The sequence below is a fragment of the Poromitra crassiceps genome, assembly GCF_964638095.1.
Source record: "Poromitra crassiceps genome assembly, contig: HAP1_SCAFFOLD_256, whole genome shotgun sequence".
Classification (NCBI taxonomy): domain Eukaryota; kingdom Metazoa; phylum Chordata; class Actinopteri; order Beryciformes; family Melamphaidae; genus Poromitra; species Poromitra crassiceps.
Window position 1 is genome coordinate 255,001 of NW_028152141.1, and position 14,210 is coordinate 269,210.

Sequence of the window (14,210 nt, forward strand, 5' to 3'; positions counted from 1 at the left end):
GCGATGGTCTTGGAGGTCTGCTTCCCGCTAGATGCCAGCTTGATCAGCGTGGACAGGAAGTTTTTACACTTCTTCACATTCTCCAGCGTCTCCTGCAAACATGCACACACACCAAAACACCAGGACATGTTTTCTTGAATATACACACTACATTGGAAACAGAAATGCAACGCGAAATGCAACAATATTCTAAAATCACATATATATATATTTCTGATATAATGTGCACAATTAAGAATCAGTGAAGCTCATAACTGAACTTCTGATGAAACGCAGAAGCATGCGAGGTTAGTACTTACAGGAGTTATAGCAGTGATATTCGTGTGAGCAATAGGGGTCCCAGCGGCCCCGGGGAGCCCGACCCTCTGTGTTACCACTGTGGCTGCGGATCCGGGCTGCACCGCAGTGGGCGTCCCCAGCGGCTGTCCTGGGGCGGTGGCAGTTCCTCCCAGCATGATGGTGTTCTGTACCAGTCAGTGGAGAGGAGAGACAGTCATGGGATGAGAGCAGGAGAAATGACAGGGTCATGATAACAATTTGACAGGTCTGGTCTAGGGGCACAATGGACTCGACTTGTGCCGAGACAAATATATATACCGTATAATATATTTTTTTTTTACTGTTATTTTTTCCAAGGAAGGGCTGTGCTAAATACGCATGCTCTTCATCTAGCACTACACTGCTCCACATTTGTACTTTTCCATACATACACAATGGGAGTTGTACTTTTCCATACATACACAATGGGAGTTGTACTTTTCCATACATACACAATGGGAGTTGTACTTTTCCATACATACACAATGGGAGCTTGCTCAAGTACCTATAATAATAATAATAATAATACATCAGATTTATATAGCGCTTTTCCAAGTGCTCAAAGACGCTTACCTATGGCTGGTAAACAAAAGAAAATATATATAAAACATGTACAAGAATAGCTGTGCCTGAACTTTGCACTCAAACTCCAAAGTTCCACAGATTTCTCAAGCTGGCTCCCACCAACGTGCGCTGAGAGAGAAGGAGCAAGGACAAGACAAGGAGCACGGCTGAGAGACATCAAGTGTAAAACAGAGCGCTACAAAAAGAGCCCTATACCCTCCATACCACCCTTATCCATCCGCAGCAGCTCCACTAAGATGGGCAGCCCCTTCTCTTTACGCACCGCTGCACGGATGTATGCTGCAAACCACACACACACACACACACACACACACACACACACACACACACACACACACACACACACACACACAAAAAGGGTGTTGACACCATGGGACACAGTTTAACAAGGCCAGGTCGAAAACTGGCATACGGCCTGTGCATGGGATCGTCACCCATGTATACCCATACACATTTTAACAATCAACAGAACACATAAACCGTCGTCTGATGATTTTCCACCTTTTTTCCCTGTTTGTGTCTAGGGATGCAGGATATTATGGATTTCTTTAAACAATACGATAACCCATAAATATCTGCTTCGATACTCGATACAGATACGATACTCGATACCTAATGGATAAGAAACAGAATGTCGACAAAAAAAAAAAAAAAAACACGATTTCAGACGGACAAGCCCGTCTTTATTGTCACACGATTACACATCAACACATGCACGGAGGGCCACAAACACACACATGCTGACGGTGGCCGGTGAAATTTGTCCTCTGCATTTAACCCATCCTGGCTTGTCCTTTCCTCCGGGGGGCAGGCCAGGAGCAGTGGTCGCTTTCTCGTACAGCGCCCGGGGACCAACTTCGGATGTTGTCGTCACTGGTCAGATGACGATGACGATCTGATCTTCTGCATGTTTTTAGTGGGGGGGTTATATACGGAGGAACCCCCCTGGGGGAGCACGGGGAGAACATGCAAACTCCACACAGACAGAAAGGCCCTTACGACAAGATACCCCACCTGGGCAGTAGGCACTGAAGATATGGGGGGGAACACAACCACAGCGCCCACAGTGTCCCAGGCGAGAATCGAACTCAGGACCTTCTGACTGTGAGGCGACAGCTCTACCACTGAGCCACCGTGCCCCCCTCACCTCACAAGGGTGATCACATTCACAAATTCAAGGTTTAGTAACACCCTTAACAGTCACTGTTGGATTGAAGGACACCTTTTGAAATGTGTATCTCTGGTGTTAGAAGACCACCATATTAACTGAATGTTTCTGTGTTAGAAGAATAACGCCATATTAACTGAATGTCTCTCTGTGATAGACCAACGCCATAATGTAGGCCAGTGGTTCCCAAATGGTGTGCCAAGGCACACAGGTGTGCCTTGGGATTTTGCATTATTGCAATTGCAAATATAGCCTAAAACTATACAAAAAGTGGGTGTGTTGCTGCTTTGATATAGTAATTTTGCAAAGTTTCAAATTAATTCCTAGAGTAATATATTTTGTCAAATTGTATTTGACATTAGTAAATAAAAAAGCATTTAGCATTTAGAGTGATAAGAATAATAGAGGCTATTTTGCACCGATAGACTTAGGCTATATAGGTGTGCCTTGAGATTTTGTCGTGCCATTTGGTATGCTATGGGCACAAAAAGTTTGGAAACCACTGATGTAGGCTATCTCTATGTATCTCTTAATACAATATTTTTCTTTACTCTTTACAAATTATATAGCCATGTACATTGCACTCTTCACAGTTCACAACAACCTATCAGTCAATGTCTGAGACAGGTCCTTTGCCTGTCTCATTGAAAACAGAATAGAAAAATATAAACTGCAGCACTCTGCACAGCACACTATAGGCTATGTAAAATGGCTCAGACTGAAAAGTTATTAGTGTGTCTGTCCAGTAACACACGATAACATAGTAAGGCTACATTCAGTCCAAACGCGTTTTTGGAGCTTCCAGCGTCTTTCTGCAATTAATTCTCTATGTAAGGACGCGCTAGACGTCCTCCTCTTTTAATGAACGCACCTGGCGTTTAGCGCTGGTGGCGTCTGTTGTTTTTGTAGGAGCGCTGTGGGCGTTTTAAAGCTGAAAAAAGTTGAACATTGAGGAAAAGCGCCCTGATCGTCTTTTTCACTCTTCCTACCTTTTCTCCTCCGGAGGGATTTTCAACCTCTGCTGCCAGATATATGGCAGATGAAGGTCGTTTGACCGAAACGTTGCAGCAATTATATGAATAAAAGCCTTTAAGTGGTAGTCAGTGTGCGGGAGTCCTCCTTTTCAACTGATCCTGCTTTTCCGACGCACCTGACGTACACGGTTGTGCAGAGATTTCCTCTCTTTGATACAACCTCTGCTGCTGCCAGAATTAGTAATAATCTGGCTTTCATGTTGACAGTGAACAACATCAAACATACAAAACTAGCTGGCTACCGTCCGTGTGGTCGTTGTGTTCTGATCTGTACTGCACGCGACTACAGGGGAAAACAAACGGAGCACAAAAAAAATGCTCCGTGCGCTGTGTTTTGTGCACAATGAAAGCACTCTCAACATGATTTTCATAGTGTTCTGACTGAAAAAAGCGCTTTGGGTGTGAACGCCGCCTCAGGGTAACCCAGGTTATTTATTTTGTTGTGACACATTACAGATGTCACGCTTTCCCGACGGCTCCTGAACGCGTCATGTGCAGGAGGCTGGCACATGGTGGAAATCATCAGAACTGTGTCCAAACTAAAGCTTTCGCCGTAGTTCAAACCTATAGTATAGGCTATGCAAAAATAGGCTATTCTATACTGCACCAAATACATTATAATTCACAGCCTGCCCTATGGCACATCCACTGTGCATGGAGGCAATAGTAGCTACTACTGAATATCTTTTATTTTGATACTGATTCTATTCACCTTATGTAGCCCCGCCCACTTGACCCGTTTGTGTTAGGATTTCCTGTTCAAGACCCCGGCTGTTTTGCCTCAAACCAGAGATCCTTCTCTGGTCAAAGCTAGTGACTCACTGGAAGCAGGCTGCAGGGATAAGCTCTGCCGCAGCTCTGTTAGTCTCTCTCCTCAGTGTCGAGCACCTCAATGAAGAGAAAGGAAGTGAAGTGGGAGAGCGAGTCCACAAAGCACCAGTTCACACAAATGAATTTGAGGCTCCCTAAATTTGTGACTCCCTAAACTGTTTTTATGATCTGCCATACCTGTGGGTGCTTCTCATTCATCAAACAAGATTAAATAGCAGAGTAACCTAAAGAACTACAAGCAGCTTTAGGCAAACAAGAGCTCTGATCAACTCACCGTAGAGCACCAGCGGGGATTAGTCCAGAAGTAGCATGCAAGGCAGAGGGCCCGGACTTCCTGGATCTTACGGGGAAAAGTCAATGGGGTTTTATAATGGGGATTTCACTTAAATGCATAAAATAAGCTCTGTGGTTATTGGTTAACGTAAGTTTATGAAACTGCGGCCTTTGTGTCAGCACGATAATCTTCACAAACGTGAATCACTTTTATGCCTTTTGAAGCGTTTTCTAAAAATCACGTTTAAAATAAAAACGCATTTACGTTTCAAAAGTCATCAAAGTGCTACTCGTTTGTGAAGATTATCTGCTGAGCCGCAGTTTCATAAACTTTTGTTAACCACAGAGCTTATTTTATGCATTTAAGTGAAATCCTCATTCTAAGACCCCATTGACTTTCCCCCGTAAGATCCAGGATGTCCGGGACTTCCACCTTCCGACTACAAAAATGCGTCATCCCTGCGGTACTCTATTGTGCGGTGAAACAACTGATAAGCAGGGATGCTTTTGTAGCATAGAGGTTGGTGAATGAGGGGGCTCACTGGGGGCTCACTAAATTCAGATTTGACACAGGCATTCCCATAATGCATCTGTCACAGGCTTCCTATAATGCAGCTCACAGGACCTATCGTGCATTCCTTTATAACTGGGGACTGGTAATCTTACGACTTCAAAGGTCATGAGCTGGGCGGTGACGTCATCAGAGCTGGTATGTCCCATTCCAAACTCGTAGGAGTCTCAGCAGCCCCAACCTCAAAAATCCAAGATGGCTGCGCCGCGCAACAACAGTAGTAGTATAATCGTAGTAATGTTGTTTAGCACTTCTGTTTTGTTTGTGTCTCATTAAATCAGCTGTACACACAGCACTGCCTAACATCTATCTGTGTGGACATGAGGCTGCAGTGTTTGTATGCGCAAATTGCCGCGAAATACCATGTTGTCAATTTTATTGCTAACAATGGCTAGCCTGGCTAGCGACTGGATCTGACCAATGAACAGTGAACTTCCCAGCTCAAGTTTTCTGCAAATGGAACGCTAACAAAACGGATGTGATGTCATTTAGCCTCCACATCCCAGTTATTTTGCGATAAAGGAACGCACCACTAGTTATTTGTAACCATCTCTGAAGCTGATTCTTGATGTGTGGCCGTTTTTAAACTCCCCAAAGCTACTGTAGCTAATGACAGGGGGTTCAAGTCCATCCCCAGCTTGGCCAACAGGGAAATCTAACTGGTTACGGAGACTATTTGCAGGCTAATTGGCTATTACAGAACCAAAAGCAACTTCCCAAGCCAATCACAGGAATGTAATAGCATTTTCCCTCTGACACAGGCTGGCTATTTTCCACCCTTAACCTCAGTGATGGGTATCGACCGCTTACAGATGGAAATGTAGGTTAGCCATCAATGGCTACCCTTCATGTCCGACTGTAGACTTCAAAGTGGCCATCCATGTATGGGTTGGGTTTAGAAGAAGATAGATAAAGATGAGAGAGGATGAGAGAGAAAATAGGACAAACCAACTGATCGACACACGGAGACACACATTCTTACCCAGACAGTCTCCAGATTGCCATTCCAGACACTGGCCATAGGGGAAGGAGATGACGTAGGCCGTGGAGTCGACGCAGCGCTGGGCACTGCCACACCACATGTACTCCATGGCCTGGCTGGTGCAGTTGGCACAGTTGGTGTGCAGGGCTTCTTACAGGACAGACGGGAACTCTGATTGGGATTACCTGAACAGAAGAGCCAATTCATCCTAACGCTGTTTGAAAAGTGTGACACCTACACTTAAAGGAACACTCCGCCTATTTTCAACCAGCTTTGTATCATTAGAACATCAATAGTATATCAGAAAACTGTAAACTGTTTTGAAGTCTGTCATTTAATTTGACAGTTATTGAGTGTTAAAGTGTGGACCAGTGACATCACTGGTCCACACTAACTCAAATGAATAACTCATTAACTCAAATCAACTCTCAATAACTGTCAAACTATTCATCATTCATCTAGTTTGACAGTTATTGAGAGTTGATTTGAGTTAATGAGTTATTAATTTGAGTTAGTGTGGACCAGTGATGTCACTGGTCCACACTTTAACACTCATTGGCTGGGTTTCCCAAAAGCTTCTTTGCGCTAAGAAGCTAATTCAACCCTTCTTAAGGCCCCCTTAAGAAGCAAACGCGTTTCCCAATTGCTTCTTTACGAAGGCATGCGTTTCCCAAAAGCTTCTTAGCGCTAAGAAGCTTCTTTGACCCTTGTTAAGGCTCCCGTAAGAAGCCAACGAAGCCAACGCGTTTCCCGATTGCTTCTTAGCCTAAAATTATCTTCCAATTATCCTCCGTTAAGAAGGCTGCGTTTCCCAAAAGCTTCTTAGCGCTAAGATGATCTTTCGTTAAGAAGGTTTTGTAAGAAGGGTCTGGAGCCTTCTTAACACCTTCTTAATGACAAAACACTGGCAGATCCAGCCGCATCAGGCAAAAGGAGATACTTGTGTCCACTGTTCCTCTTGTGTTTTTCCCTTTTTCCTTTCTTTCATGCACCCTTTAGTGTTTAAAATTGGGGAACACTTGAAAATCTCCCCTGTATGTATGGTTACTTGTGTTTTAAATGTTTTACCGTAGGCTATATTTCTCTAATCAGAATGGATTCCTTTTATAATGTTGTGGATTTATATAGCACCTTTCACAGAACCCAAGGTCGCTTAAATTCTGTAGTGTTTCTCTGTTTTGTTGTATGCTGTGTATATAAAGCAATTTGAACTGCAGTCCATGTCTGAAATAAATAATGTTTAATAAAGTTTAACATGACCATGATTAGGTGTTAACAGTGTTTCTCAACCACTGAGTCGTGGCCCACTGCTGGGCTCAGAGTGCCATCAAGTGAGCCGCTCCAGTTAAGATGCTTCTTAAGAGCCTTCTATTTTTTTTATTTTTCTCGACTGTTAAGAAGGCGTTTGGGAAACACTTCTTTGGAGCCTTCTTAACTCCTTAAGAAGCTTCTTAACTCCTTAAGAAGCTTCTTAACTCTTAAGAAGCTTCTTTGTTGGGAAACTCAGCCAATAACTGTCAAATTAAATGACAGACTTCAAACCGTTTACAGTTTTCTGATATACTACTGATTTTCTAATGATACAAAGCTGGTTGAAAATGGGCGGAGCGTTCCTTTAAGCATGACATGACAATGGGCAATATTGTTGAGACAATTGAGATTGAGACAGTTCAACAAGCACATAACCATAGAAACCATAGAAACCATAGAAAAACAAAAACAAAAAAAAATTAAGAAAAAAAATTACTAAAATTATCTCGTAATTAACCCTAACCCAGCTTGAATGTGAATATTTTCTGGTTTATTTAGTCTTCTAGGACAGTAAACTGATTATCAATGGGGTCAACTTGGGCTTTGGCGAAAAAGTAAGCATCATTTGTCAGTTTTGTGACATTTTATAGTCCAAAGGACTAATCGATTAGTCGAGAAAAGAATCGTCAGATTAATCCATAATGAAAATAATGGTTAGTTGCAGCCATAGGTCACTTTGGCACCATCCAGCAGCATCGGTTTGGGCCTTCAAAAAGGACAAGAAAGCCGTGTCTCAATCTCTAATCTCAATCTCAATCTCATAAACACGGGCTAGAATTAAACTAAACTCTTCAAATGGGAGACTTAATCAGCCTTTTTTTTTTTATGACCGCCTTCCCATTAAATAACAGCACTTCTAGAGATAGGACAGGAACTTTATTCTAAAGCCTATAATCCCCATCTCTGGAGAAAATGCCTTAATAAGGAATTCTTGAAAGGCTGCGGGATTGGCCAACTTAAAATATTCAATGTCAAGTTTTTGAACCGATTTCACTACTTTGGTTCAAAGTCAAGCAACAGCACTTTGGAATAACTTTCCACCACAGGGAACGATGATGAATGCTTGGACCGGTGGGGGGAAAGAACAAGAAAAAAAGAGAGTTGAACATGGGGATCAAAGGGGGCTTTAATAACATTGAGCAACACCTAGCTGTGCTATTCTGCCAGATCTGAGTCACCATCCCGCAGAACACAAAAAACCTTGCTACACAATTAACCTTTCCTAAGTCCCGCCCTTTTTTGATCTGTGCGCCAATAACAGTTGGACAAGCTTGTAGCAGCCTATGATGGAGCTAGTGTCCTCTAGAGAGAGAGTGGCGTCAGCGGAGGACCAAAATGCATGAATCATTAGCCAATAGAGAGCCGCAGGGATGACGTATTTTTGTAGGCAGAATGCGGAAGTCCCGAACTTCCTGGTTCTTCACTGTTTCTGTCTATGGGATTTTTGATGATCATAAATGTTCTGTCAGAATATAAGAAAATGATGAGAATAGATCTGCGTGAAGATGGGGAGATTTCATGATCTGCATCTGATCTGAGGTCAACTCAGGCTGGTTTCCCCCCTCAGGGTTTCTAATTGCCCGCGGGGTGGCTCCTCCCAACACAGGCAGCAAAGGTAAGACCAAGGTAAGACGTTCACTGACAGCCCGTGTCAATCCAGAGGAAACAGACGCGTACGTGGTGACAGTATCTCAAAGGTGCGACAAGAGGTGTCAGTCTGACACCACAGCCCCCCCCCCCCCCCCCCGCTCTGGCAGCCATCACAGTGGAAGTACACAGCTAGCCCTAGTATGAACGTTTCAACGTTAGCATTAGCTAGCCCTAGTATGAACGTTTCAACGTTAGCATCAGCTAGCCCTAGTATGAACGTTTCAAAGGGTTAGGCCAGCGAACCCACGGGATCGGCGGCTCGCCAGGCAGTGCGAGGAACAGGGAGAGAGGTGAGAGCAGAGAATCCATCATCCTCGTTGGCAATGTTATGTTTAATAACTAGTGGACCACAGCGTAACTGGTAAACGTTTTATTTTCATGCGGTCACACTGGCTCCATGTTTACAATTACAACCACACCTCTTTCCAGCAGGGCAGACTGTCGTAAAGCTGCCTGTCTTAAAGGTACAGCCACAGCTGATGTGACGCAGACGTGTAGTCGGTTATGATTTAATATCCGGTTAGCCATGTACACGGTGACATCCCTAACACTGACCTTGATTTGTTGAGATGGGCCTTCTTTTAGGCGGCTAAATTAAGTTTTTGCTCAGAGCTGGTTTCTGCTGCTCCTAACTAGGAGCGGCACCGGGTGCATTCTACTGTGGGTAGACTACTGACTTCTAATGCATACAACCCCACGTCAAAACAAATATCCCTTTAACTACGCCGACTGTGTGCAGACAGCACCAGGAAAGATGAACACAGCCGGTATTATCCTTTAAACATGTATCACTGTGGCAGGTTAATGTCAATGAGTGTTCAATATGTGCAGTTACCTCTTTATTTTCATTGAGTTCAATTCTGCAATGCTCCCTGGAGACTTGAGGAAGCTGAATGCAAATATCACAATCAGGTGTCCTATGAGATAGATCACAGAGAAGCAAGTTGTCAGTGTAACAAACAAACTTAGAAGACTTGTTCATCACATCTGATCGAAAGACAAGATCATTTTCTACAACCAGAGAAACAGCACTGTAATTCTACGTCATGTGATTTATGTTGCTACTGATATAACCTCGCATCACCAGGCTCTCAGAGCCTGGTACGCATTACTACAGGCAGGAAGACCCGCCCCTCGTTCCAGTAGATCTTCTGCTTTGTGTCCATCTGTGTTTTCGTTCCGCCGATTTTACAGTTTTGACCGGTGTGTGTTAGGCGGCGATACATTTGGTTTTAGTTTCCATAGCTGGAAAACTCTGAGCAAGGTTTTTCCATCATATTGTGTGTAACAAGAACAAAATGTGTTTCAGACAGTGTAGGAAATTAAAACTAATATTTTGAATTGTGGGGGCACTTAAAAAAAACATTGTGCATTTGCTAAAGCATAGTGTGAACAACAGCACTGTTTATGTGTGTTCTTCATCGTCTTCTTCTAGCAACCAGCTTGCAGGTGCTGAGTGTATGTTAGAGATGGAAATGGGAATTAACTTAATTGAATGAAAATAAAAAATATAAAAATCTTGGGGGCAATTTTTCCCCCTGGATCATGGCTTTTAGGGGCATTCTTGAGATTTCTTGGGGCACTTTTGCCCTTGCCCCTGGCTAAATTCCTACACTGGTTTCAGATGTTTGTGTCAAGAGTAGTGACTTCTTCATTGAGAGTGCATAAGCGACCTCCAAGCCCACCTGGAAACTTTAAAACCAGATGACTGTTTAAAACCAAGGTGGCTATAAACCAGGGATGCAAAGTCATGGTGGATAGTGAAAAAGGTGACAGATACCAGGGTAGACACAAAATTATTCACTTAGGTGCCCTATTGTGGGATGAAAAAAGGTGACTGTCACCTAAAGGTGAGTTAGACATCACAATGAATGGTGACATCCAGACTATAAATTCTCAAAGTGTATAGACACACTAATGAGGGTTTCCAAATTCCGATCATGAAAGTTTGAAACCCTCAGTGTTTTGCTTGCACCTGTGTTGTTTACCCTGCCTTCTCGACACAAAATGACCCCCGTGAGAAACTATTGCATTCATCATCTCACTCACCTTCCAAACAAGCACGTCGGTGCATTAAGGGGAAATGCATTTCCATCTCCTCCGCTCCTCCTGATCACGATTATTTCCCCGTGTAACAGCATGTTGAACAGCAAATCATTTATGTTAGAACATCGCAGAGCAAGGATCCATTTTCTGGCTGACTTAACTCATCTAACGTTTAACAGGCAGCCAACTGCGGGGAAAGTGTGTGTGTGTGTGTGTTTTATTGTGATTCACTACAAAGAAATAAGATACATTAAGCTGAAATAAGATATATTATGATTACTACGAGACCGTGGGCCCACCGTCTGTAGCCAGGCTAAGCTCCGCTCCCGGTCAGCACAGGTGCCTACTCGGGGAAAAAGATCGCTCGTAGATTAGCTAGCTAGCTAGCGTTTTAACATGCCCTTACCTGCAAAACTGTTAAGTCAGGCCGATTTCCGGAATCCACAAACTTCGCTTCAAAAAAAGCTAATACGTTAACTGCCCGACGACGAGACTACCCTCCTCCTCCTCCTCCCATCCACGTTATGACGTGCTGACGTCATCCACTTTCTCTCCACTTTGCTTGCTGTGATTGGCTGTCTACTGGACGCGGCCATTACCCATAATTCCACGGGCGCACTTTAGCACATAGAATCGCAGATTAATCCTCATTAAAACTGAATTTTTAAATAAAATATGGATATATGAGTCCGTAAAACAGGTTAGTTTTATGTCATTGTATTGTTATGCATTTGGTGAATGAATGAAATATGTCACGTAAGTGGCACCATGATACAGATGTATATCCATATGTCTATCTATAAATACGTGACGTTGACGTTGGTATTTCAGTAGAGGGGGGTTGTGTAGTGCAGGGCAGGACCCGTTGCAATAAATCGGTCCGTCTGCTTGCATGCCTCGTCTGAAACGGAGATGACCAGAGATGACCAGAGATGACCAGAGCCGACCAGAGCCGTGCCGAGCTCCAGCGAAGCAAGCAGGCAACTCGCCTGAGGCGAGGCATCACCAACCGGCTGGACACCCACGACTGCACACCCCCATCTGCTTTTTATTTTATAGCCTATGTATCAATATAGCCATGCATGATCCATGCTTAATTATGTTTATTGGAAAATACCGTAGGCTAAGCTATGCCTACTTCATTTTCTTATAACAATTTCAATTCAATGATAAGCTCTGTTAATTAGCTGTAAACGTGAAGATGCATTGAAAAATAGGCTATCAAGTGAATCAATCAACGGTACCCTATGAGGCCTATCTCCAATAATATGTCCATGGGCTATATACAGTATATATATATATATATATAGCGTCATTGTGGCTCTCACTAACCCAGGGAAGAGCTGCACTCGCTACACGTCCAGTCTCAGGGCACACTGGCATAAAAGCCTGTAGCCTATATGAATTTATTTTAATGTTTCTTTATTTGACCAGTTTTTAAAGCGAAATGTATATTTTTTATATGTTATTTGTGTGTATCTATGTATTTATGTATGTTTTTTTATGGACCATGAGTCTGCAATAAAGCTATCAATCAATCAATATATATATATATATGATCTAATATGAATCTATTTGATCTAATACACTTGGGTAGAACATCAGGTTGGCCCTGTGGTGGCAAGCCACACTTTTGAAGACTGTGAGAAACTTGAGTGTGAGTATCCCCAGACATTGATGCTTTGTTTGAAGATGTGCTTGGCAGCGGTAATGTACGTGGACTCCTTTGTGATGAGACACTAAGCTGGCACTGGGCCTTAATTAAAACAAAATACATTGGGTTTAGAAAACAGGAAGCGCTTTATTATTAGACTAGCAGCCTGCTGCCTGCTTACAAATAGCACCAGAGGTTTGTGAGCATGTACATAATACATGGCCCTTGCTTTTCCAGATACCAGGGGTTTAACTGGTGGTCTGTGGCACCCTGGTGGACCATGAAGGCATTGCAGGTATAAAAAAAGAAAAGCGCCCTGGGCTCAGTTTTTAAATCTGAACAAAAGTGCTGAAAGCACAACAGTGGCAAACAAGTTTGTTTTGTACAAAAAAAAAGGAGAAAAATCTCAACTGTGCAAAGACACAAAAGGAATACATGTATATTCTTGGCAACATTAAAACAGGCGTAGGCCTACTTGAAATCAAACAGAACTGTTAAATTCAGCTTAAGTGCTACAACGCATGCTTTGAAAGGAGCATACAAACCCAGTATAAACATTTAGAAAACATGCATTCAATTCCACATTCAAAGTTCAAGAAAAACATTTACACACAGGAAACATTCTAATTAAATCAGTGCAAAACTGCAAACATTGAAATACTGTCGAAAAAGCACAGCGAGAGAAGTTCCAGGTTGTTCAAGTCAATAGCTTAAGTGCTGCCACTGCATGAAATACAGCATCTAGTGAACTTCACCTGTATCTCTATTCAGGAAGTGAACTCTTCTCAAAAACCTTGGTGAACTTCACCTCTATCTCTTCTCAGGAAGTGGACTCCTCTCAAAAACCTTTGGCACCTTGGCAAAGCGCTTGTGAGAAATGCCGTTCTTGGCCTGCCATTGGTCCAGAGTGTACCTGGGAGTCATGTTCCTGAAACGTCTTTGGTAGTTTCTGAAAAGAAGCACATACAGCCTCCTGAGCAAAGCATACTAACTGAATCAAAACTGCTTTCCATGAACAATTCCACAAAGCGTAAAGAAAAACCATCGAGAGGATGTACCACTACCTGCGGGTGAGGTCAGAAGGATCCTGCCTCTGGATCTGGTCCGGCACAGCGGCCATCAACTTCTGCAGCTCGCTCATCACACCTTCTCAAAACAAATACACACTTTTAAGCCAGGCTGAGAAATCACATTTGTAATTACAGCAATGGCCTCAGGGGAGTACTACAGACTTCAGTCTAACAGACTGCTGGAGGAGTAGATATTACTCATTACAATTAATAGCCTTTTGACAGACATTTTTGCATGATTGTATCAACTGCCAATGTCCAAGTACACATTAGGGCTTCATCACATAATGTGCTTCCATCTCAAAGACAGCAAATGCACATGAAGTAAATGAAAAGTATCCAGAACGGTGGAAGTTATTGCAGCATCGTTGGAATGGAAACAGCTACAGTAGCTCCTTTGATTTCGCAGCTGAGCAGCAATTTATTTGATTGATCTATACATCCTGCTCCACAGGATGTACAGTTTTTTGTCTGGTGAGACCAAATTGACACACACTTCTGTACACCTTTTCTTCTGAGAATAGCATAGTTTTTGAATTATACTTCATACACACCCCAATGGATAACTGAACAATCAGCACTGACACACTGAACCAAACAACTTATGACTCATTTCCACCACATATAACAGCACTGTACAGCTCTACTCTACCTGGTCTTACTCGTCTCTACCTGATAGAGACTTTGCTTCCATAGAAAGTTTACTCGCCTCCGCCC

General features: G+C 43.0%; 1 pseudogene across 1 annotated transcript in view; it reads right to left on the bottom strand.

Annotated features, from left to right (window-relative positions):
* LOC310770895 (transcription initiation factor TFIID subunit 4-like) overlaps positions 1 to 13,564 on the bottom strand; it is a 20,434-nt pseudogene extending 6,870 nt beyond the window's left edge. The window contains exons 1-6 of the transcript in view: positions 13,488 to 13,564; positions 13,257 to 13,372; positions 5,763 to 5,912; positions 1,007 to 1,011; positions 300 to 464; positions 1 to 92 (exon numbers count right to left, since the gene is read on the bottom strand). The exon at positions 1 to 92 is cut by the window's left edge and continues 31 nt beyond it. The product of the transcript in view is annotated as a transcription initiation factor TFIID subunit 4-like (transcript). The remainder of the gene's footprint in view (positions 93 to 299; positions 465 to 1,006; positions 1,012 to 5,762; positions 5,913 to 13,256; positions 13,373 to 13,487) is intronic.
* Between the last annotated feature and the right edge of the window lie 646 nt (positions 13,565 to 14,210).